The sequence below is a fragment of the Oryx dammah genome, unplaced genomic scaffold (genome assembly GCF_014754425.2).
Source record: "Oryx dammah isolate SB20612 unplaced genomic scaffold, SCBI_Odam_1.1 HiC_scaffold_1, whole genome shotgun sequence".
Taxonomy (NCBI): domain Eukaryota; kingdom Metazoa; phylum Chordata; class Mammalia; order Artiodactyla; family Bovidae; genus Oryx; species Oryx dammah.
This window is the reverse complement of record NW_024070185.1, coordinates 91,461,585-91,489,220: the sequence shown is the minus strand read 5'-3', so window position 1 is coordinate 91,489,220 and position 27,636 is coordinate 91,461,585.

Sequence of the window (27,636 nt, the reverse complement as noted above, 5' to 3'; positions counted from 1 at the left end):
GTGTCATCTGCATATCTGAGGTTATTGATATTTTTCCCAGCAATCTTGATTCCTGCTTGTGCTTCCTCCAGCCCAGTTTCTCATGATGTACTCTGCATAGAAGTTAAATAAGCAGGGTGACAATATACGGCCTTAACGTACTCCTTTTCCTATTTGGAACCAGTCTGTTGTTCCATGTCCTGTTCTAACTGTTGCTTCCTGACCTGCATAGAGGTTTCTCAAGAGGCAGGTCAGGTGGTCTGGTATTCCCATCTATTTCAGAATTTTCCTCAGTTTGTTGGGATCCACACAGTCAAAGGCTTTGGCATAGTCATTAAAGCAGAAACAGATGTTTCTCTGGAACTCTCTTGCTTTTTCGATGACTCAGCAGATGTTGGCAATTTGACCTCTGGTTCCTCTGCCTTTTCTGAAACCAGCTTGAACATCAGGGAGTTCACGGTTCACGTATTGCTGAAGCCTGGCTTGGAGAATTTTGAGCATTACTTTACTGCATGTGAGATGAGTGCAATTGTGTGACAGTCTGAGCATTCTTTTGCATTGTCTTTCTTTGGGATTGAAATGAAAACTGACCTTTTCCAGTCTTGTGGCTACTGCTGCATTTTTCAAACTTCCTGGCATATTGAGTGCAGGACTTTCACAGAATCATCTTTTAGGTTAGCTTGTCTGTAAATCTCTTTCCCCTCCAAATCTAAATGATAGCCTTGCTGAGCATATTATTTTTGATTATAGATTTTTTTTTCTTTTTATCAATTTGACTATATCAGGCCACCCCTTTCTGACCTGCAAAATTTCTGCTGAAAAGTCAACTTATAGTTTTGTAGGCATGTTCTTATCTATACCTAGCAGTTTTCCCCTTGTTACTTTTAAAAATCCTCCCTTTAAGTTTTTGCATTTTAATTATAAAGTTTCTTGACATTTGTCTCTTTGGGTTCATATTGTTTGGGACTTTCTGTGTTTCCTGGATCTAAAAGTGTGTCTCCCTCCTCAGGTTATGGAGAGTTTTAGCTGTCAACCTATTTCTTCAAAGAAGTTGTCCTGCACTTTCACTCTCTCTTCTCCTGGGATCCCTGCAATATAAATATTAGTTCACTTGATGTTGGCCCAGAGATCTCTTAAAGTACCCTCATTTTTATTTACTTATTTATTTTTCTGTTCGCTCTGAGCAATTTCTACTACTCATTTTCCAGTTTATAGTTTCATTCTTCTGTTTCACGTAATCTACTGTTTTAATCTAATATAATACACTTTTCCTGTGTAACTTTTTTTACTTTAGTTATTACATTATTCAGTTCTGTTTGGTTCTTCTTTATGTTTTCTCTTTATTTAACTTCTCACTTTGTTTATCCATTTTTTCCCTTAGTTCTTTTAACGTTTTTAAGGTCACTGCCTTGATTTCTTTATGTTAGGCTGCTTATTTTCACTTTGCTTAGTTCTCCCTCTGGACTTTATCTTTTTCCTTCATTTGCAACATATTCCTCTGTCATTTTATTTTGCTTAATTCTGTTTTTATTTTTATATAGTAGGTAAGTTGGTGATGTTTCCTGATTTTGGAGAAGTGGCTCTGTATAGGTTACATCATTTGTGGCCTATTATCACACTACCCTCTAGTAGTATATGGTCTAGTCTAGTGGCATCCTATATGTGGACTGCATTGGCCCTTCTGGTTTCGTGGGGTCAACTACCATAGGTGTACTGGTAGGTGAGGATAGACTCTGGTTTGGTTAGTTACCAGGCCTTGCATTGTGCTGAGGTTGCTGGCTTATTGGTGGGCAGAGCTTATTCCTTGCACAACTGGCTATAGTCCTGGGGGGTTCCAGGATTGATGATGGCCTGCTGATAAGGCAGAGCCAGGTCATAGATGCATGAACATAAATAATATGCTTTTACTTTTTCAAATAAATTGCCATTTATTCAAGGACTTTTGTTCTACTACCCTTTCATCTCTAAAAATTTTATATTGGACTTAGTCTGATTATAATTTAAAAGTAATAGAAAAACCCCAGAGAAAACAATGATTTTTAAATTCAGATGCACATATCTACTACAAACACTATTTAACTAGAGAAACTGGAATAAGATATGGACTGAAACAATTTCAATATCCTGGTTGTGATAATTACACTATATTTTTTCAATTTGTTCCCACTGGATGAAACTAGGTAAAGGATACATGGAATATATTTGTATTAACTCATAACTATATAGGGATTTATACACATAACAGAGATCTCAAAATAAAAGTTTAATTAAATTTTAAATATCTAAATAAAACCTGTTCTAGTGTGAAAAAATGAATAACACATCAAACATGATTTTCTTTATAAAGATTTATGTCTGTACATATATATACATATATGTAATACATAAATGTACTGCAATAGAAATGATTCATCATTTTGATAATCAATTTAATATCAATTTTTGGCTTAAGTTCTCAACTTGACAGGATGATTTCTCTTAAAAATTATTAAGGGAATAATTTTTATTTTTATAAATAAATTCACAAATAATTTTTTTGCAAATATATTTATGAATAATCTCTATTTTTATATATCTTAAGACAGATAACTTGAAAGCAGTGAGTTTGAGTGTCATACATTATATGTTTGTTGAATCTGGAATAGTTTATACAACTTGTTTTCTCTATTGAACTCATTTATAAATGTCTATTCATGAAACTGAATAGCATTGCTTTCGCAGTTACTTTCATTTAGGTATATTCCTCCTCTTCACAGCAAATATTATTAATTTCTCACATAATCATGGTATTATTTATATGCATCTGGACATTTTGATAGATTGTTAGTCATCAAATAAATAATATAAAAACTTTGAATAAATGGATGACAAGATTTTAAAATTTAAAAAAAAAACCATAATTTTAATGGGTCTATTTCTGTGTACTTTAAAACAGATCAATTACAAATATATTGAATATCCTACAGCTAATGTTAAATTAGATGTATTAGAGTAATATTAATTATTATAGGTATCTATCAGGGTCCTGATAGGAAGTGAGTGTCAAAATAAAAAAGAATAATTTGCAGAGAGTATAATAATCATTTCTGAAGGATGTAGGGAAATCAAAATGATATTGCATTAATTTGGGGCTAATAATTGTGGAGGCTATGTATCCCCCTTAGGAATCAAAAGATAAGGGACTAAATAGAAAGACTGGCTAGTGCAGCCCCCTAACAGGAATGTAGCTGGTCCTGGATGACTTTGGGGAAGGTGCCAGAGGTGCCTTATCCTCCTTCCCTTATTGACTTTTCTTAACGGTGCCACTTTGGCTGAATCCAACAGGAAGCCAGAAGTCAAGAGAACCAGCCAATTCAATCAATATAGGTCAATTTCCTGAGGCAATGTGGGCTGAGAATGATGAGGCCTGAGTCCTGAGATGCCGAAAATAGCAATATCTTTACTCTGTAGAAATCTAGAGCCATTTGATACAGACCATTTAAACTTATGTGAAATATTCACAGCAAAACAAAACAAAAACTGTCCAACTAGGATGGACACATTTAATTTCCTTAAACTTGAAATATCCACTTGCACTAGCTTTCCCCTCCCCCACAACACGATTAAAAATGGTGCAGTCACACTAATGTGCATCATTCGTGTGCTAAGGGTCCATTCAGTAGGCTATAGAACATTACTAACGCATTCATTACTAAAGTCATTCACGGACTTTTTTTGAGCACCTTCTATGCGCCTGGAATTATATTAGGTATTGGGACACAAAGATGAATAAGCCTACATCTCCAGGTACATATATTTCAACTAGAGCAGTATTTCTTATTCTTTCACATGTTTTCAGTGAAAGATTTTCCCCCTTCCCATGACATTCAATTTTTTTTTTAAATGAGTACTGATTACACTTGCCTCGATCCTTAAGTTGCATTTTAAATCTACTCCTTTTTCAGAGGGCATCTGTGTTGAGTTCTCTCCTGTTTTCTATTTCTTCAGATTAGACTGAGTCACAATGGAACACACGGAAACAAATTAACATGGTGGACCGATGAATTACAGGCAAAGCTAGTGTACTGACTTTAGAGTTTTAACAAAAAAGCAAAAGAGAAGCAAATGTCCAGGGTCTTGCTGATTTTGTCAGTATTGGCTTACTTTAGCTCAATCTTCCATTTATCCTTTCCTTCACAGACTGTGAAAGTGAAGTCGCTCAGTCGTGTCCCACTCTTTGCGACCCCATGGACTGTAGCCTACCAGACTCCTCTGTCCATGGGATTTTCCAGGCAATACTACTGGACCACTCCAGTACCACTTCAATAGTACTGGACTTGGATTGAACCTGGGTCTCCTGCATTGTAGACAGATGCTTTACCATTTGATTCACCAAGGAAGTCACAGACTGTGGTCACTACTAAAGTTACCCTATTAACCCTATTAGTGTAACTCTTTATGTTTGTTCTCATGATATCTATTATTTTGATAAAATTTTGTTATGATTTTTTTTTATTAAAGTCCCTCACTCCTACATGTGACAGTTACTCAATTCCTGTGTGTAGCTGCTGCTGCTAAGTCGCTTCAGTCGTGTCCGACTCTGTGCAACCTCATAGACGGAAGCCAACCAGGCTCCCCAGTCCCTGGGATTCCCCAGGCAAGAACACTGGAGTGGGTTGCCATTTCCTTCTCCAATGCGGGAAAGTGAAAAGCGAAAGTGAAGTCGCTCAATTGTGCCCGACTCTTAGCAACCCCATGGACTGCAGCCACCAGGCTCCTCCGTCCATGGGATTTTCCAGGCAAGAGCACTGGAGTGGGGTGCCATTGCCTGTGTGTAGTGGTCCCCAGTAAAACCAGTTTGGACTGATGGAAATAGATTAAAAAAGCAGCAATTTAGTAGGAGGGCTGGCATGTAGTAAAATTACTTTCTATGGACCTGTTTCTTGTGAACAGGTGTAAATGAATCATTTTAATGGAAATGTCAGCAGGATTGTTTCAGATGAGAGAGTTGATCATTCTGTCCACTTGCCAAGCTGAGGACACAAATTGGGAAGATGAGCTCTAAATCTTACCTTCTGTGATAATTTATGAACCTTTTGTTATGCCTGCTACCCTCACCCATCACTGGTCATTGCAATCTAAATAAAATTCCAAGTAAACACATTATATTTCTTTATATTGATATCCCCATTCTTCTTTAGGCTAAAATCCAGACTGGTCACAGACTATCCCTCAAAACTCACTCCTTGTTTTTCCCCAAACAAGGGGACAAATTGCCAAATTCTTTGTAAGATTCTAAGATTTCTATTCTGTTCACACTCTTGTGACTTGTCTCATGTCCTTTGCTTTAGCTAGAATATCTTCTCCTCTAAGACTAAGTGCCTAAAACCAGCATAAATTGCAAAAATTAATCAAGTCTTGCCTCCTCTCTAAGAATCCCCTCATTTTGTAAACATGTTGTGATATCTTCTCCCTTTAGTGTTCTCATTGTAATCATTACATACCTTCTTGAAATACTTTTTTTTTTTTCCTGCCTGGGTGTTTGTATTTCTCTTATACCAGTCTCCATATTATAACTTTTGCAGCTTTATCTTTTTGCTTGATATTACCTTTTTCATAAGGATGAAACTTATCTTTTTATATTTATGGCTCTCATAGGAACAGAAATTATTGGGCAACAAATAAATACTTGCTGAATAATTATATTTGCTGGGAAGTTTCTGGAACATCCAGAAAAACAGTATTGCTAAAAGTATAATAATTCTGTTTCCCCATCACTATTCATAGAGAAATTATGTCCATAGTTTATATACTCCAGTCATTTTATTGAAAAATTAGCTGAGGTAGGAAAAGTATAAATAATTTAGTTTCTATTATTCTAGTATATCTTGCCTTCTCAAGAAAGGAAATGAAAGAGAATGTAACAGAAACAAAGCAAAACTCATTTGGAATTTTGTATTGATTCTTCTTTTTGTGGAAGCTATTAACATGACTATTTTACAGAGTTTATCTATAAATAAATTTGGTCTTAAGAAGAATAATAATTTAAGCACAAAGTTTCAGATGTTTCTTCTAATCGTAAAAGCATAATGAAAGTCATAAATCAGTGGTGTGCCAGCTTTGAGATACCCTTATTTTCCCTGTTAGTACTTTTCAAAATTTTCTGCCTCTTGTTTAAATCAATAACATCCACTTTAAAAACTCACAGAACTTTCATTTCAGAGATATCTCCTGTTTATACTTAAGAAATATAGTGATTAAAAAAATTGATATATAGCCATCAGATTAAGAAATACAATTCTTAAAGTAAAACAACTTATTTTTATTAATAACTTTCCTGTAGTTATCCTTAGAGAAATCACACTACTTCTTAGGTTAAAAATAGATAAAGATGAAAAAAACAAAAAATCTAACTTTCTATGTCGGCTTATCTATCTAACACTGAATATACAAAAACATTAAATATTACAATTTCTATTTCCTGTTATATTCTAATACTGGAAGCTCAATAATACATTAACTCAATAAAAACATAAGCAGTGTGTATAAAACATATAAATAAAAAACAAAAATGAATTATTTTTAACATAATATGGGTAATAGAAACAGGAAAAGGCAGACCATAGAATGGGAGAAAACATATGAAAATTCTTATTCCGAGCATATAAATAACAAGCACAAATTAGTCAGAAAAGAAAATTGGTATGCAATTTTATAATTGTTTAAAAACCTTGAACATATAATTCACATATGAGAACATTCAAATGGCCAATAATTACATACGAAAATATTTAACATCATTATGCATATAAAAATACAGTTTAAAATCACAGTGAAAGAAAACTACAGATCTGCATACTGCTTTACACATCGAGTCTCCAATTATATATGTAAGATCATGGATATCCACATAAGTAAAATTAATTCAGGCATATGTTTTAAGAGGGGGCATTTTAATAGTCAAAAGTATACCTCAGTTCAATAAAGCAAAAACAATACAAATAAAAATAACTTAAAATATCATGGAAATAATATATATCTGTGTAATTGGAACACACACTGAGAGGTTTTCCAATAATTTGTAGAGAGCAAGCCATATGTATTGATATTCACTTTATTTATATGCCCTTTTTTTTAAAACATGCATTTTTTATTGCTTTTAAGTTCATTCAGTAACATTAATTGCTAGCATATTTCTGGGTATAAATCTTAATGCATTTTGTTTAATGAATAGATACAATATAGTAAGTCCCCTACATACAAATGAGTTCTATTCTGAGAGTACATTGTAAGTCTAATTTGTTCTCAAGACCAACAAAGTTAGCTTAGGTACCCAACTAACATAATTAACTATATAATACTGTACTCTAATAGGTTTATATTTCTGTTACAAAAACAATACATACAAAATCAAAAACACAAATATTTTTAATTTTGTATTTTTAAGATTTAAATTTTTTGCACCCAAAGATGGAAAAGCTCTATACAGTCAGCAAAAACAAGACTGGGAGCTGACTGTGGCTCAGATCATGAACTCCTTATTGCCAAATTCAGACTTAAGCTGAAGAAAGTGGAGAAAACCACTAGACTATTCTGGTATGACCTAAACCAAATCCCTTATGATTATATAGTGGAAGGGAGAAATATTTAAGGGACTAGATCTGATAGGCAGAGTGCCTGATGAACTATGGACAAAGGTTCATAACATTGTACAGAGGACAGGAATCAAGACCATCTCCAAGAAAAAGAAATGCAAAAAAGCAAAATGGCTGTCTGAGGAGGCCTTACAAATAGCTGCGAAAAGAAGAGAAGCAAAAAGCAAAGGAGAAAAGGAAAGATATATCCATTTGAATGCAGAGTTCCAAAGAATAGCAAGGAGAGATAAGAAAGCCTTCATTAGTGATCAATGCAAAGAAATAGAGGAAAACAACAGAATGGGGAAAACTAGGGATCTCTTCAAGAAAATTAGACATACCAAGGGAATATTTCATGCAAAGATGGACTCAATAAAGGACAGAAATGATATGGACTTAACAGAAACAGAGATATTAAGAAGAGGTGGCAAGAATACACAGAAGAATTGTACAAAAAAAGATCTTCATGACCTAGATAATGGTGTGATCTAGTGGAGGTGATAGAATTCCAGCAGAGCTATTTCAAATCCTAAAAGATGATTCTGTGAAAGTGCTGCACTCAATATGTAAGAAAATTTGCAAAATTCAGCAGTGACCACAGAAGGGGAAAAGTCAGCTTTCATTCCAATCCCAAAGAAAGGCAATGTCAAAGAATGCTCAAACTACCGCACAATTGCACTCATCTCTCACACTAATAAAGTAATGCTCAGACTTCCCCAAGCCAGCAATACATGAACCGCGAACTTCCAGATGTTCAAGCTCACTTTAGAAAAGGCAGAGGAACCAGAGATCAAATTGCCAACATCCGCTGGATCATGGAAAAAGCAAGAGAGTTCCAGAAAAACATCTATTTCTGCATTATTGACTATGCCAAAGCCTTTGACTGTGTGGATCACAATAAACTGTGGAAAATTCTGAAAGATGGAATACCAGACCACCTGACCTGCGTCTTGAGAAACCTATATGCAGGTCAGGAAGCAACAGTTAGAACTGGACATGGGACAACAGACTGGTTTCAAATAGGAAAAGGAGTATGTCAAGGCTGTCTATTGTCACCCTGCTTATTTAACTTATATGCAGAATGCATCATGAGAAATACTGGGCTTGAAGAAGCACAAGCTGGAATCAAGATTGCCTGGATAAATATCAATAACCTCAGATATGCAGATGACAGATGACACCACCCTTATGGCAGAAAGTGAAGAAGAATTAAAGAGTCTCTTGATGAAAGAGAAAGAAGGGAGTGAAAATATTTACTTAAAGCTCAATATTCAGAAAACTAAGATCATGGCATCTGTTTCCATCACTTCATAGCAATAGATGGGGAAACAGTGGAAACAGTGGCTGACTCTATTTTTGGGGACTCCAAAATCACTGCAGATGGTGATTGCAGTCATGAAATTAAAAGATGCTTACTCCTTGGAAGGAAAGTTATGACTAACATAGACAGCATATTAAAAAGCAGAGACATTACTTTGGCAACAAAGATCCATCTAGTCAAGGCTATGGTTTGTCCAGTGGTCATCTATGGATGTGAGAGTTGGACTATAAAGAAAGCTGAGCAGTGAAGAATTGATACTTTTGAACTGTGGTGCTGGAGAAAACTCTTGAGAGTCCCTTGGACTGCAAGGAGATCCAACTAGTCCATCCTAATGGAGTTCAGCCCTGGGTGTTCATTGGAAGGACTGATGTTGAAGGTGAAACTCCAGTACTTTGGCCACGTGGTGCAAAGAGCTGACTCATTGGAAAAGACCTTGATGCTGGGAAAGATTCAGGGAAGGAGGAGAAGGGGACGACAGAGGATGAGATGGCTGAATGGCATCTCCAATTCAATGGACATGCGTTTGGGTAAAGTCCAGGAGTTGATGATGGACAGGGAGACCTGGCGTGCTGTGGTTCATGGGATTGCAAAGAGTTGGAGACGACTAAGTGGCTGAACTGAACTGAAGGTTTAAATAAAAAATTTCATTTTAATGACAGTTAATCATGCCTGATTACTGGTTTGGTGTATAGTGGAAAAACAAATGGAGTGATGATTTAGAGGCAGATTTCTTTAAACAAAGAAGGAAAAAGGTAAATAGGAAATGAGGAAGGGACAAATGAAAGAAACAGAGAAAAGGAGTGAAAGAAAGGAAAACAGAGTTTTCATCTTGTTAAATCTATGTTAATGAGTGTTTTGAGCTTGGATTTCATCATCTGTAATGAACTATGTAATAATATACAACTGTAATAATATACAAATTGGACAGAAAATCAAATTCAGTTACTATCTATTTGTCTGAAGCAATGCTATATTCTAAATAATTGGTCTCTATTTATATGCTAATAAAGTTGTAGTAGGTCTATTTTAATTCTGATATGTTTATTAATGTAAGATTTGGGTTAAGAAATTTATGTGTATTTTCTTAAAGAAAAAGAGAGTAAACTGCGTATTAACACCCAAAGTCCTCACAGTTCATCTTCCAAAGTATATTTAAACTAACAACAAAGTGAAAAGCATTTTAATAATTATTATACAAATAAAAAGAAAAAAACAATGTTTGACAGTTTTTGAAAAGTAAAATACCGGATTCAAAAATACGACTTTCTGCATTTTTTCCTTTTGCATTCTCTGATAATTTATTAGTCAGACATAAAATAAGGATTCAAAATTCATTAAGCCACAGAATAACACTCATATATGTATCACTGTGTTAAGTATCTGCAATAACTATGTTGAAAAATAATTTTAACAACCAGAAATCAAGAACTAGAATGCACACATGAAACCAATGTTATTCTACCAAAAGCAAATGTATTTTAAACTATTGAAAGTTTTGTCTGACAATAGATAACTTTGAAATGTCGTTAGTAGCTTTGACTACTCTGTTATCAAATTTTTAAAAGAATCAGATTTAAATATGTAACTGTCTCATAAAATTCAGTTCAGTTCAGTCTCTCAGTTGTGTCCAACTCTTTGTGACCCCATGAATCGCAGCACGCCAGGCCTCCCTGTCCATCACTAACTCCTGGAGTTCACTCAAACTTATGTCCATTGAGTTGGTGATGCCATCCAGCCATCTCATCCTCGGTCGTCCCCTTCTCCTCCTGATCCCAATCCCTCCCAGCATCAGAGAGTCTTTTCCAGTGAGTCAACTCTTCTCATGAGGTGGCCAAAGTATTGGGAGTTTCAGCTTTAGCATCATTCCTTCCAAAGAACACCTGGGACTCATCTCCTTTAGAATGGACTGATTGGATCTGGATTAAGAAAGTGAAAGAAAGTGAAGTTGCTCAGTCGTGTCCAACTCTTTGCGACCCCATGGGCTGTAGCCTACCAGGTTCCTCTGTCCATGGGATTTTCCAGGCAATAGTACTGGAGTGGATTGCCATTTCCTTCTCCAGGGGATCTTCCCAACCCAGGGATCGAACCGGGGTCTCCCGGATTGTAGACAGAAGCTTTACCGTCTGAGCCACCAGGGAACTTTTAAATTTGGATTCAAATATCGAGATTCACTTACTTTCAAAGTGTTCCATTTATCCTTAAAATGTCATTAATATACCACCTGTCACAGTGGCTAGCTTTTCTTTTCCTTTATGTTTTTGCTATAAAACTAATAAGAAACAAACCATCCCTATGTTTTCAGAATATATTGCAATCCTCTTGTATGAGTTCTATCCTTCAAGACAACTGGTCTTGTCAGTTGGTGACATCCTGTCCTGTTTGTTACGGGAATTGGGCTGTTTAGATATTTCTGGTAAACTTAACTCTCTCCTTTTATCCCATCCTCTTGTTTTCCCATTTCTATCAGTTATAATTGCAGCTAAACTATTCTCGCTAAAGCCTCTCATCTCTTAGGAGCTGTCATCTTTCAAGTTTTACATTATGGATCTTTTCCTGGAACTACTGAACTCTGCCATTTTTCAGGTGCCCTATTTGACTCTGGCTCTTCCTGATCTGTCAATTTCTGTGAAGATTCCTGTAATTTCTGTTTAACCCACTTTATCCATCTTGATCTCACTTAAATGCAAGGTATGAACACCTCTACTAGATTCCCCTATCTTCTGGGAAATATCTTTTTAAACACATTTTCTGGATTAGTTATTATTTTTCCTTTCTTTTTCTTTTTCTCTCATAGGCCTGGGCAATATATTTCAATTCATATCTCATCAGTCCTAGTTTTCCAATACAGAGTTTTGTCTCTGTTATTCCTTTTTCTACATCATTTGTAATATACTTAACCTCTAGCAATTCATCCAAATTACTATTTAAGTGTTCCACTAATTCGTAGCTCCACTGGTTTCTGTTTCAGAAAAGCAAGTCTTTTAATCCTATGTTTCTCTAGATATCTGGAGACCTTGGCTCTCCAGATCTCAGGGTGTAGTTTGCCATGAAATCTAAGTTCTCTGATGGGTCCAAGAAAGGTTATTAATTTTTAGTTTGTCTGGCTTTGCCTTTTGTATAAATGGCAGTGACATCCTCCAAACTCTTTTATTTCAAGTTTAAATTAGAGATCTTTGCTTTAATTTTTAACCTTTCTGGTTAATTTTGATATTTTTACCTCATTTATTTGGTTGACCTTTTACTTAAATATTTAATACATGGTTATTTTATATATATTTCACATATTTTATATGTGAATGTTTGGATTATTTGGCATCTAAATATGCTGTTTGTCATGTTTTATTTTGGAAAATTAAGTACCAAGTTCTGTTAAAGCTGTCTTCCTCTGGAGGGAATTTCAGTCTGATTCTGCTAGGTTAGTAGGTAATACTTGCACTTAATGTCTTTCCTTGGGGTTTCCCCAGTCTCAAGGCTACTATATATTTTATCCCTAGAAACATGTAAAAATAAACTAACAATACTTATTCTCAAATGGGACTTTTATTTCCATTTTCTAGTGAGAGCAAATCATTCATTTTCCTCATGATATTTTCTTCTCTTCTATTCCAGTCCATTTTACTTTAATTTTTATTTGATTTTATTTCACCCTGTAGTTCCAATGAAGTTTGCAGCCACCACAAAGGACTTCTATTAGGTTCAACTGTTAATCGCTAAAAATTTAGAAATAAATCCCTCAAGATTTATGTTTCCATAAAGTTTTTTTTTTTCCCCAGAATATTCTTTGTCTCTGATTTTGCTCATAACAGGCTATATTGCTGTTCCTTGAACATGCTGTGTGTGCTTACACTTCATAGATGTTTGCAGTTGTTGATTTCTTTACCTTCTATTTTTCCTTCATATATTAAGATGGCTTTCTTTTATATCACTTTTTCTGGTCTTCATTTCCATGTTAACTTATTTCTCACTGACTACACATTTTTAAATTACATCTTTTCTTAAAACTTTGTATCCCATTTTCTTCTTCTGAAGGGCTTCCTGAGATTTATTTATCTGTTTAGTATATATTATCATATAATAGTCTATAACTTTTAATTAACCTTGTTTTATTGTATTTTCTCAAGGAGAGTGAATGATCTAAGAGAGCAGATAACTTGTCTATTAAGTTCTGACATATATCCTAAAACACAGTTAGAGTTCAATAAATATATGTTAAATACATAAGTGAATTAAGTGGTAAACTGTGTTTATCGTCTTGAATATAGCGGTGATTTGTCTTTTTTTTTTTCTTTCTATTATTAACTTCCTCACATCCCTCACTTAAGAAATTTGGTAAGAAACTGAGTCTGATTCTTGCTTAGAAGATCAGTTTAACAGACTGACTTTCAGGGCCTCCTATGCAGCTTGACATATAACCAGCTTGATGCATCATCAGCTACATACTTGAATTATGAGTTAGAGATCCAAGTGAGACAGCAGTAACAGATGAAAATGTATGAAAATGAGATGATACTAACATTCAGTTTATTGGGGAACCGGGATTAAGGTCTCCAATGGCAAGTTTTATTGTTCATTACTTGTGTGAAACTACGGTATTTAGTATAAGCAGCAACTTGGCAGTTCTCATCTGTCTATATATCATGCTTTGGGTAGATTCTGGCTGCTGCTTTATTCTATGATTATGCTTTTCCCCAGGTTTGGCATCACCCTTAAACAGTAGATATAGACACAACAGACAACAGTAATTATATTTTCCAACACTGCTGCAATCTTAATGCAAGCCTCATTAACCTGAGTTTATGTAAGCACCTCTTACCTGGGTTTCCTTTCTGCTTCAAACTTCCACAACTGTTCTTTCCCTTTCTTCACTCAATTTTCAATTCATCTTCAAAAAAGTTATTAAATAACATTTAACATATAAAGAAATATAGCTCTAATTTACTCACTACTTTTCGAGTAATTCTAGTCCACAGGTGTTTTTTTTTTTTTTTTTGAGATCTTAGGCTTCTCAATGAAAATATAAGTGTTCTCTCACACTGAATGTGTATAGTCCTATACTCAGAAAACATTTGTATGTAATACATTGAAAGTTACTTAACTTATGTTGATTTTATAAACAATATGTATAAATGTTTGAATCTTTATATATCATTTTTGTTCAAAGTTAATAACTACTTAATATAAAAGGCTTACTGTATCTAAATTGAGCCAATTGAGTTAAGTTTTATTCTTGTTCAGAAGCCAATTTCATAAGAAATTCATTGTTTTTCTTGAGATGATAGTTCATATTATGGAGTCATCTTTAGTTTTGCAAGGCAAGTGTATTCCTGAAATTCATTATATTTTTAACTATACTTTAATTTTAGATCAATTTCCATTCAGCAAAGTTGAATGGAAAGTAGAGTTCCTATATACTTGGCACAATCTCCTACACGATGAATATCACACACCACAGTGATATAATTGTTATAATCATGAACCCATATTGCACATCATTACCACCCAAAGTCCATAGTTTACATTAGAGTTCACTCCTGGTGATGTACAGTCTATGGATTAGTAAGTGTTTGTCACTCAGTCGAACCTGATTCTTTGCCATCTCATGGACTGCAGCCCACCAGTCTCCCCTGTCCATGAGATTTTCCAGGCAAGGATACTGCAGTGGGTTGCCATTTCCTTCTCCAGGGGATCTTCCCAACTCAGGGATCAAACCCAGGTCTCCTGCACTGCAGGTAGATTCTTTACCGAGTGAGCTATAAGGGAAGCCCTATGGGTTGGGCATATATAAAATGACACGTGGCCATCAATATAGTATCATATAAAGTGGTTTCACTGCCATAAATATCTTCCATGCTCTGCTTATTTATCTCATTCACTACCTTTCACTTCTCCCCCCAATTCACAATGTTATAACTGTTTTTCAGTACTTGATTGAAGGGACAAAAGAAGGTTTAAATTCATTCTGAGCTCTCCTACTTCACTTGAACACTGTAGATCTAGCCTACATCTATGAAAATAACATCTATTTATTTAATGACTGAAAGGTAGTATTTTCATATGAAACTTGATCTCTCAGAACTGGCTTGAAGAAAAATACTCACAATGTGCTTTACAATAAAAGGGTATGTCACAGCAAAACAGAATTATGTAAAGAGCTATATTACTGAATTTATGTTGCAAAATTTTTCTTTGTCTTCAAATAATTGTAGCCATCTTTGATAGACAACAGCATTTGATTCCATTTATATCAGCAAAGAAAGAATTATGAAACTTGTAGCAGTTCTATATTGACACAAAAATGCTTACTAAAAATGACCTCAGAAAACCTCAGGGGTATCCAATTGGCATACAAACCTCATGCATATGGAGATCTAGATTGGGCTCTACTGATGCAAGTTGACCCTGGAACATATCTCCTAACCTCCTCCTGGGACTAGTTAAGTAGTCTAGGTGGTTTTTGTTTGTTTGTTTGTTTTTAACCTAGAGATTGCAAAGGTGTAAGAAAGCATGTAGAAACAAGCTAGCGATCTTCAAAATTGTCTTATAACTGTCCGAAGCTAAAGTCCAAGAGAAGAGCACCACAAAGCTGCATGACAGATGGCATGGGCATAGGGAAAAATGAGGGATGAGAGAGAGATTGGGGGCAGGAGGAGAAGGGGACGACAGAGGATGAGATGGCTGGAAGGCATCATTGACTCGATGGATGTGAGTCTGAGTGAACTCCGGGAGTTGGTGATGGACAGGGAAGCCTGGTGTGCTGCGATTCATGGGGACGCAAAGAGTCGGACACGACTGAGTGACTGAACTGAACAGTAATGCATACCTAAGTATGAATTCAGCTTAGTTACATTTAGCATAAATCTGTACTTAAATGATACATAAATGCTTAGTCGCTCAGTCATGTCTGACTCTTTGTGGCCCTATGGGCTGTAGCTGGCCAGACTCCTCTGTCTGTGGGGACGCTCCAGGCAAGAATACTGGAATAGGTTGCCATGCCCTCATCCAGGGGATCTTCCCAACCCAGGGATGCAACTGAGGTCTTCCACACTGCAGGAGGATTCTTTACTGTCTGAGCCACCAGGGAAGCCCTAAGTGACATAAGTTTTATGTCAAAGTACATACATATATACTTAAGAAGTATGTTTAAGTGTTTGCAGAATTACCTACAGTTGCATTTAAAAGGCTCCTAAATAGTCCAGTCATAACAGGAGCTTGTAGAAATACTTTATCTAGCACTAGGAAGTCTATCTAATTGTCTACCTGCATTCCCTTCTTGTTGAGTGACAATCCAGTTTTAAAAATGAATTTCAAAAGTATCAATTATAGTTAAAAAACTGACTTTCAGGCATAATGTTTTCCCTTGACTAAAGTAGACCAACCCATACAAAAACTTATCTTTTTCTGAAAATGAGTTTTCTAAAAAAAAAAATCATAAATCTAATCAAATATTTAAAAGTATTTGTGGAAGTAAAGAAAATGTTTGTTTAGTAGAGAAGACCTTAATTTTCTGTTTCCATTTCTAGACAAAATATCTTGAAAATGCCTAGTTTCTGATGGTGACAATTTTGTTTCAATAAACAAGATAATTTGGGGATCTCTAAGCCAGTGCTTGCCAATTTTAAAGAATAAAACTTACAGAGACATCTGGGCTTATTTCTACATAAAAGTAGCAAAATCACATGAATTAAAAAGCACCCCTGTGGCTATGACTATGATCAAAGAACCAAGACTTTGAATTTGAATTCAAAATTTTTCTAAGAAAAAATATTTTTACCTCTTTAAAGAGGCACTAGCCTCAACAATTAGGAATTCTACTTTGCTGATATCAGCAAGTATACACAAGAGCTGAAAATTAATTGCTGGCTGAAATCAAAATAGTAAAATTATACAACTGAATGGTGAATAAAGGTTAGAGTTGAACTTTCCTTTTTCCCCATGGGATGCTTCAACATATGTAATATAAAGCATAGCTAGTATAGAGTTGATAGAATAATTGTTAAAATAATCTGTTTCAAATATCTTCCACTGCTTCAAGTCACAAAACAGCTCAGCCACTCTGAGAAAACTTGTTTTTTTCAATATGCCCCAAATGTGCCTGATTTCTTTTTCTTGGTAATACAATTATAACCTTTTCAAGTTGCTATAGAGGCAACACTTTTAGTTTTACTTTTTTGCTTGCCAGTTTTATATGGTTCTAGCCTTTTCACTTCAGCATCCTTCTCACTGAAACACTCAGCAGGAAAAACAAAAGTGTTACAAGATGGAGGCAGTTAAAATGGTTCTGTCACTTTGTAGAGTCTCTTTGTTTCCATTTAAGGGAAACTCATATGATTCAAACGTGACATTGATAATAATTTGTTACTTGAGAATACAATAAATTGTTTCTTCATATGATGCAAACTTGCTCATCATTTACATGGAGTGAAATCCAGCATATTAACATAATTTTATAAGAATTTTTGATTCTTTGAAGAATCGGAGAAAATTATACATATAAATATTTCATGTTTTAATTTGTACTGGGTTCATGGGGGACTAGAAGACATAAGCTAATGATTGTTTACTTCATTTCTTAAAGGTGATATGTTTATTTTATTAGTCAAACATATCATATTTGAATCTTAGCTCAACTTTCCAAGTAGGACATCTCAGATTGATTACGACATTTTTGAAACTCAGCTTTCTCACATTTAAATGAGAATAAGCTCAATGTTACTATGTGTTACATGAATTAAAAGTCAAGATGTATGTGTCACATATACAAAATATGTATATAACTATATATGTAATCTAACTATTTGTTTCATGAATTAAAAGCACATGCTGTTAAGCTGCTAAGTTGCTTCAGTCGTGTCTGACTCTGTGCGACCCCATAGACGGCAGCCCACCAGGTTCCCCTGTCCCTGGGATTCTCCAGGCAAGAACACTGGAGTGGGTTGCGATTTCCTTCTCCAATGCATGAAAGTGAAAGTGAAAAACGAAAGTGAAGTCTCTCAGTCGTTTGCAGCCTACCAGGCTCCTCCATCCATGGGATTTTCCAGGCAAGAGTACTGGAGTGGGGTGCCAGTGCCTTCTCTGAAAAGCACATGAGATACATATAAATAGAGATATTTACACTATTTAAAACCACACACACACACAGTTTTAAACAGTATCAGATAACTAAAAAGTGCAGAAAGCATACAGTAAGTTATAATGAGCTTTGGGAAAAAGACAATCTCTCTAACAAAGGGTGTTGGGAAAACTGGAATGCTCCATGTAAACCAGTGAAGTCACAACACACTTTCATATCATACACAAATAAATTCAAAATGCTTAAAGACATAAACTTAAGACATGAAACCATAAAACTCCTAGAAGAGAACATTAGCAAAACATTCTCTGATGTAAATGGCACCAATATTTTCTTAAGTTAGTCTCTCAAGCAATAGAAATAGAAGCCTAAATAACCAAATGGGGGAAAAAACATAAACAAACTTATAAGTTTTGCACAGCAAAAGAAACCATAAACAAAATGAGAGGACAACTTATAGAATGGGAGAAAATATTTGCAAATGATCTGACAGAGCAGGGTTTAATTCCCAAAATATACAAACAGCTCAAACAATTCAACACACACTCATAAAAACACACACAACACAATAAAAAAATGAGCAGAAGAACTAAATAGATATTTCTCCAAAAAGGACATACAGATGGGCAACAAGCACATGAAAAGATGCTCAATGTTGCTAATTATTAGAAAAGTTCAATCAAAACTACAATGAAGAACCACCTCACACTGGTCAGAATATCCATCATTGCCAGGGTCCAGCCCTGGTGGATCCAGGGTGATTCAAAGTGTGGATGGTGTAGGTGAGAAAAACTTGTTTATTTATTAATATAAGATTAGATTAGGAAGAATTAGTGTAGTAGGAAAATTAAGTGGAGAAAAGATGCTGAATAACTTGGTTTATGTGGAAAGCCAATAAAGTTCCAGACAAGGAACTTGCACCATCTACGTTAGGCCGCCGGCGTCCGTTTGATTATCGGAGAGTGCCCTGCTTTGGGCTCTCTCTGTTACAGATCTTAGAAGCTGGGACAAGTAAGTAGACATGGTAGCCTCTACGCCCCAGATGGGAATTCAGCCTGAAATTAGAGTAACGAGGAGACACGGGGGAAACCAGTCCTTCCAATGACTGGTGCCAGCCTCTATTGTCTAGAAAGGCCTTTTATTCCTTTTTGATTGTACATAGAGATCAATGGGTAATACAAAATTATGCAGTGTTAGCAGCCCAGACTCTTATCAAAACCAGGCTTTTCTCTCTGCATACCTAGTTGTATACACAAGTCTTAGGTAATTTACATCATCTTCTGGCCAAAAGGGCCAATTAACATTTTACAGCCTTTTTTCTGATAAGGGTTTGTCAACCAGAAGACTTATTTGTGTTGATCTTCCCAAAGTCTGGTGCCACTCTCAGAAAGCACTAAATAAAGTTACATTCTTACATAGTAAAGATACAGCAATTTATAACAAGTAAAAGGAGTACAGTGATTTACAACAAAAGAAAAGTAATTAACTCAAAAATCTAGTGTTGCTAACATCAAAACTACTATATATCTTTTTCCATATCCCATTTACATTGATTAACATCCTCCCAGGTGCCTAAAAGATAAAGAATATGGAGGCCTGGCAGCAATCATTGAGTCAACAGTGAAAACCCATCACAAATATGATTTTTAACTCTCTAGAAAAGGCTCTGTATCTTTAAGATGCTTTTAAGCTTTGCGCCTCTTGCGATTGGGGGCTGTAAGCAATTCACAAGCTGTAAGAGGTCGGGGGAACCTGTTAGGCAAGCCAGAGAGCTATCAGAGGGGTTTAAATGAAACGTCCCTTTCAAATGCAGAAGACTAAAGCCCTGATTTGATTTTTTCCAGAGAATATCAGAAGAGTGGAAAAGCAGAGTACAAAGGCTGGCAGATTTTTGGTTTTGGGGGTACATGCTCAGGAAATTCCAGGGGGAACCCCTGAAGCCTGATCACGTCCTTGCATTTTGTCAGGCTTCCTTCCTCATGACCTTGTCACAGGTGGGATTCCTCACGCTGGCTTCCGGAACATCATTAAAAAGTCTACAAATAACAAATGATGGAAAGGGTGTGGGGAAAAGGGAACTCCCTTGAACTGTTGGTGGGAATGTAAGCTGATGCAAACCCATAGGAAAATAATACAGTGGCTACTCAAAAAACTGAAAATGGAGTTGCTATATGATCCAGCAGTCCCATTACTGAATATATATATGGACAAAACTATAATTCCAAAAGATACATGCACTCTTTTGTTCATAACAACACTATTCATAATAGCCTAGATATGGAAACAATCTAAATACCCACTGACAGGTGGATGGATAAAGAAGATGTGGGGTGTGTGTGTGTGTGTGTATGATGGAAAACTACTCAGCAATAAAAAAAAAGAATATCATTTGCAGCAAAATGGATGACACTTAGTGTCATACTAAGTGAAGTAAGTCATAAAAACAAATACCATATGATATCACTTATATGTGGAATCTAAAATTCGACACAAGTGAACTTATTTATGAAACAGACTCACAGACATAGAGAACAGACTTGTGGTTGCCAAGGGGGAGGGGATTTGAGGAGGGATGGAGTGGAAGGTAATGGTTAGCAGATGTAAACAATTATATATAGAGAATGGATAAACAACCGTCCTACTTTATAGCACAGGGAATTATATTCACTACCCTATGGAAAACTGAAACAGAAAAGAATATATATATATATATATATATATATATATATATATATAACTGAATCACTTTGCTGTACAGTAGAAACTAGCACAACATTGTAAATCTGCTATTCTTCAGTGAAAATTTTTACCTAGCTCTAAAAACAAAGATATGGCATTTGATAGGCATTCTAGAAAATCTGTTGTATGAATTAGTACAACTGTTACAACTATTATTGTCATCATTACTATCATTGTTTCATTATGTTTTGATGCATTTCAATGATATGGAACTACTATTAATGTTTTAAGTACACAGTACTTTTTTTGTTTTCTGTCACTTTTCATATCATTCCCTTTCTCCCACCTTTGAAATGAGTTTACTATTTTTTTCTACCTAGTGATTACCTGCTCTACTGCCATAACTCATAACCAGCGTCATCTAGTCTTTGACTTTATTTGACCAAAACCCTGATACTTGAGTTGTATCTAAAATACTAATTTTACTTTTAACACAAGTTTGGTTCAGTTCAGTCACTCAGTCATGTCCAACTCTTTGCAACCCCATGGACTGCAGCATACAAGTCTTCCTTGTCCATTACCAACTCCTCGAGCTTGCTCAAACTCATGTCCATCGAGTCAATGATGTCATCCAACTATCTCATCCTCTGTCATCCCCTTCTCCTTCTGCCTAAATCTTTCCCAGCATAAGGGTCTTTTCAAGTGGGTTGGCTCTTCACATCAGGTGGCCAAAGTATTGGAGCTTCAGCTTCAGCATCAGTCCTTCCAAAGAATATTCAGGACTGATTTCCTTTAGGATTGACTGGTTAGATCTTTCAGTCCAGGGGACTCTCAAGGATCTTCTCCAACACCACAGTTCAAAAGCATCAATTCTTCAGCGCTCAGTTTTCTTTTATGGTCCAACTCTCACATCCATACAAAACTACTGGAAAAATCACAGCTTTGACCATATGGACCTTTGTTGGTAAAGTAATGCAATGTGTCTAACATAAGATGTTTGACAACTAATGCAAGGTGCTTTAAAAGTTGTCTACATTGATATCTCTCAATAGACTATTAGGTCATTGAAGGAAAGGGTATAGATCATTTATATATTTTTCTTAAAGATCCAGCATTCTCTATTCTGCTGAAAAATGGCTGATTTCATTATTTCTATTATTGCAAACCAATACTATTTTTTTTCTAATGCATTCTTCAATAGTCTCTGTCTGGTATCTCATATTTGTCTTGAAGCCATACTAGAATTAATTAGATGCAGAGAGAGGAGAGCATGGTCTCTAACCCTACATGTCAAGCTTCATTTCATGACACCTATAATATTTAATAGTAGATGAGGAAGCAATTTAACTGAATATCACTGCAATAGCAATTCAGGCTACTGTTCATTGCATGTTTCTCTGAAAGGAAGACACATTATATTCCATTTAGGACAATCAGGATAATTGTCTCTCTTGGAGACATATACAATGTGAATAGTTTAAAATATAATTTATTTTCAGGCTGAGGATTTAGTACTATGGTGATTTTTAGAAAATAAAAATAAGCTGATATCCCTTACCATTGTTCTTCTTGTTGTAAAGCATGCATTTTTACAAAGTTGTTAATGATGTGGGTATTGTACATTTTCAGAGCCAAAGCACAGATAAATTCCTTTTAATCATGAATAATGAGTTAGGTTCAAATTTGAATAATCCCAGGTGACAAATTTTCTTCCTTTTTTCAAAGAATTCCACCAAAATATATTTTCTTTCTTTGCTCTCTTATTGTCTGGTGTTAGCTAATTGTATCTCATATGGATGTATGAAATTATGATCCTTAATGCCCATCATATCAAGAACAGAGACTTTCTGGTCATCCTCATTTGTCTTCCACTACTAAATCCATTCTTCCTCCTTGTAGGTCATAAGAGTCTCCATACTGGTTTCAACCTACCCTTGAACAATGATATGTTGTGGAAAAATTAAAGATTCTAACTGCTTTAAAGCTGTGTATTGATTTGGTTGAGCTTGCTCTTTCAGATTCAATGTGAATCATTGGACATAACTTCAAAATGACTCATGCATTCAAAGCTTTATTTACATAAGCTTTATGGAAAGGTCAGTTATTTAAATTGAATTACTATTAAATTTAGTAAATTCAATTTACTAAAAATTGAAAATTTTACTAAGTGAAGAATTTTCTGAAATGTACCTCTCAAGAACTAATATTCCTTTTTGAATGTGACTAAGATGCACAGTGGAAAGATACCTATTATTATTAGCCTTTCTAATGTTTTTAAATTTTATTTTATTTAAAAATTGTCTTAAAATACACAAAACATAAAATGTACCATCTTGACCACTTTTAAGTGCACTGTCAGATGGCATTAAGTGCATTCACATGGTTGAATCATCACCATCAACCTCTGTAACTTGATAACTGAAACCTGCAAAGCTGAAACCTGATAACCATTAAATAATAATTTCCCTTTCACCCCTCTCTCCAAACCCTGGCAATAACCATAATTCTGTCTATATGGATTTGACTATTCTTACTGCCTCATGTAAGTGGTATTTGTCCTTTTGTGACTGGCTTACTTCACTCAGCATAATGCCATTAAGGCTCATCCATGTTATAACATGTATGATTCCATGATTATAGATATGTATATGTACTGTTAATACACATTAACAGTATAGCTACCAGTCCAGTGATATGATAGATACCAGTCACATGTAACTTTAAAACTGAAATAAGGCTGGAGTGACTTAGGATCTAAAATTAAAATTCATTTTAATTAATTTAAGCTTGCATTGACACATATAACTGACTGGTGGCTATTCTATTAGCAAACTCTATATAATCTGCATCTATTATTTTCTCATTTTATCAATTTTAGATATTATTTTTATTTATATATTATTGTTTAGGTCATATACATCTTCCTTCCTTTCAACCACTAACACATTAAAAAATAAATATGTCAGTTATCTCTGTAACTTTAAACTAATGCACCAATCTTATGTCCTTCTTTTAACAACTATAAACTACGCTGCTAATTGGTATTAACACTCTTAAATTTTCTTATAGCTTTTTGGACTTTTATTTTGCATGCCAGCAAGGCTTATAACAATTATATTCTCTTTTGTAATTATAATTCAGGCTCCACTCTTTTGAGCCAGCAAATATTATCAACTATAACTCTTAACAATCATTTCATTTATCTCTTTCTCATTGTGATTTTTATTTTGTTTCTCTATATTTTAAAATCAGTATTTTTTTCTGGCGCTATTAAAAATTATCTTTAATTTTTTTCATCTTCTTAATTTAATGAAATATAAGGTTATTTTGTTTCTGAGACATCCCTGCAGTAGCCTGCTATTCTTTAGCTTCAATCTGTAGTTGCTGACCTCTGCAACTGCCAAACAATAACAACTTGCCCTTTCATTCTTTGCTTTGCAGAATTCTTTACATGGCTCTCTATATCCTATGTTTCTACCTTTTACTTCTTCATATTGAGTGGTTTATTGAGTAACATCTCAAGAAAGAATGAGTATGCTGTAGATTAACTTTCTAAGCCATTACCTATTTTTAAATCTTTTTTTTTTCACTAAAACAAGCACATTTGGTTACAAAATTGGCTTGCAACCCAAAATTAGCTTGATACAGAATTTCAGGCTGAAATAGCTTTCCCTCAGAACACTGATTTTACTGATCAGTTGTAGTCTTGTCTCAATATGACTTTTGAAAAGCTACATGCCAAGTATATACTCTCTTTTTTAGGTGACCATATGTTCTATCTGAAAGCTTTCAGTATCTTTTGGTTTATACTTGACTTTGTGTTGAATGACAGTAGATTTTATATTCAGTTCAGTTCAGTCGCTCTTTGCCAACTTTTTGCGACCCCATGAATCGCAGCACGCCAGGCCTGCTTGTCCATCACCATCTCCCAGAGTTCAGACTCACATCCACCGAGTCCGTGATGCCATCCAGCCATCTCATCCTCGGTTGTCCCCTTCTCCTCCTGCCTCCAATCCCTCCCAGCATCAGAGTCTTTTCCAACGAGTCAATTCTTCGCATGAGGTGGCCAAAGTACTGGAGTTTCAGCTTTAGCATCAGTCCTTTCAAAGAAATCCCAGGGCTGATCTCCTTCAGAATGTGTTGATTGGATCTCCTTGCAGTCCAAGGGACTCTCAAGAGTCTTCTCCAACACCACAGTTCAAAAGCATCAATTCTTCAGCCTTTTTCACAGTCCAACTCTTACATCCATACATGACCACAGGAAAAACCATAGCCTTGACTAGACGGACCTTAGTCGGCAATGAAATGTCTCTGCTTTTGAATATGCTATCTAGGTTGGTCATAACTTTTCTTCCAAGGAGTAAGCATCTTTTAATTTCATAGCTGCAATCATTAGAACTTATTAATTCTTTGAGATATGGATTTAGGAAAAAATTCAAACTTTTTTGGGATATGTTTTTTGTTCATGAGGGTTTGTTGTTCTATTTGTTTGGAATCCTCTTCACAGTCGATGAGAACCTAGACTTTTAAATTTATACCATATCAAACCAAGCTTCCTGAGCCTTACCATCTTGAGAAAAATCTGTCCATAAACTGTGGTATCTTTTTGGATATTTCACACATATTAGGGTAAATCTCAATATGTGATGCATTTATTTCTGAAGACTGTAGCCTCTCTAAAATTCTGCTTCTGATAATTAAATGATACTAACAACTTTTTTAGATGATTTCAATAAATAAATATACATTCCAAATGAACTTAAGTTGTATCCAACATTACCATACACTTTAATTAATTTGCTAATTAAGTAGTCTTTTTCTCTCTCTCTTCTCTTCCTTAAGTGTGGAAATGTCCTATATTCAACAAAGAAATGTAGAAATGAAAGTGTTTAAATTTTGGATACTGAAATAACGGAATTTAGGATTTTCAGGCCATACCAAGACCCAGTCAATATCTCTCTCATGTATTGTTTAAATTTGCATCAGTTTAATGAAAATATTTTATGGAAATCCCCAGGAAGATATTCAGCATAATTATTTTGACTACTTAATAATACTCAATAATGTCCTTTTCTCATGCCTCAGCTTAGTGAAAGACTATCTCCTGTTAATACCAACTCCCAAGCTGGCAATCCCACTGCTGATACTCACTAGTGGTTAAAATATATGTATGTATAATTATTTAAATATTTTATTTTATTCTTTTTTATTGCAATATCCTCGACTTTGGGAACAGGCATATTTTCTTGAGATAAGGGTTATGATGATCCATGATTAATAAATGGCTCTATGCTTACCTTAATCTCAGAGAATAACCCAAGTATCCCAGTAGTACTTTACTAAAATAGTTAGAAAACAACCAAAGAATAGGACCTAGGGCTACAAAGCCACAGTTTTTGTTTTTGCTTCTTCCACTAAAATACTCTATCACAAATAAAGTAAGTTCCTTCTCTCATAAACTAAATGAGCAAAGGACCTCAGAGGGATAAGAAAATTAAGCTATTTTTCTTATATTGAAAAATTCATCAAGTCTCAATTTAGAAAGGGAAGGTCAATAAAGAGCAATTACATGAGCATTCTGCCTAGGGTATTATGCCAAATTCTTAAAATGGTGAGCTTAAAGTTTTCAGGTAACTTTAAACTTTTAATGTAATGTTTTTCTTCACTTATGGTAATTTATTCTAGTTATTTCTCTCTCATATCATCAGTGGCTCACAACTGATTCAAAACTGAAATGTTCTTTCAGATATGTCTCTTTTGATTTTCATGTCTGTCAATAGAATTTTCATAAAGCAAAAATACTGTTGGGAAAGGAAGCACACATGATAATAATCTGATAATCTAGCTAAATTTGAATTGGCTCAAAACAAAATCACAGTGACATCTAATTCTTTGGTTATACCTGGGGAAATCTAAATCTTTTCCCTTTAGGTCAGGTCTTAATTAGGATCAACATGCCAAATATCACCTGAAGTTTCTTTAATTTTTATCTTGAAATTTCTCATAGAAGCATAAAATAATTTCTTATTAGATAATTTGTATTTTCCTTACACTCTTAGTTTTAAGTTTGTAAGTTTCCATCGAAAGGATAGAATTTTTAAAATGAGAAACCTAACTTGCATTTCAGAATGTGTACTAAATTTTTTAAATTGTTAGCATACCAAGTTCCCTTCCTGTTTACCCATATATCACTATAAGCCATATTTCTATTCTTTATATTGATTAGGTTTCTTCTGTTTCATTTGGGTGGTCAAGGCCTGAGATTTCATCCTTTCATTATTTTCTCAAGCATTTATTCCATTGTGATTAATTGGCTCTGAATTATCTTTGAATCTTTCCATGGATGGGATTTCTTTCCTGTAGGAAGCTTCTTCTGGGAAACAAGAAGTGAGCTCAGAATAAAACCTCAAAATTAATTAAAATGTATGGCTTATCTCAAGAGCAATAGCAGCAAGATATATCCAAGCAAATTTCGCTATTGTATTTCTATTTTTCTTTCCCTAGACTGTTGGTGGTCAAAATGATTAAGAAAGATACAAATACTTCTGCCAGTTTTAAATGCACCTAAGTAAGTTCAGTACTTGGAGAAGGCAATGGCACCCCACTCCAGCATTCTTGCCTGGGAAATCCCATGGGCGGAGGAGCCTGGTAGGCTGCAGTCCATGGGGTCGTAAAGAGTCGGACTGAGCGACTTCACTTTCACTTTTCACTTTCATGCATTGGAGAAGGAAATGGCAATCCACTCCAGTGTTCTTGCCTGGAGAATCCCAGGGATGGGGGAGCCTGGTGGGCTGCCGTCTATGGGGTCACACAGAGTTGGACACGACTGAAGTGACTTAGCAGCAGCAAGTTCAGTACTATTGTAAAAAGAAATCATGAATGGCATGTGTTCCCAGTTGTTTTGGAAGATATGATTTTGTTATCCATTTAGCTTTTGTTATCTTTGCTTCTAAAACAAATAAAACAACTTGATA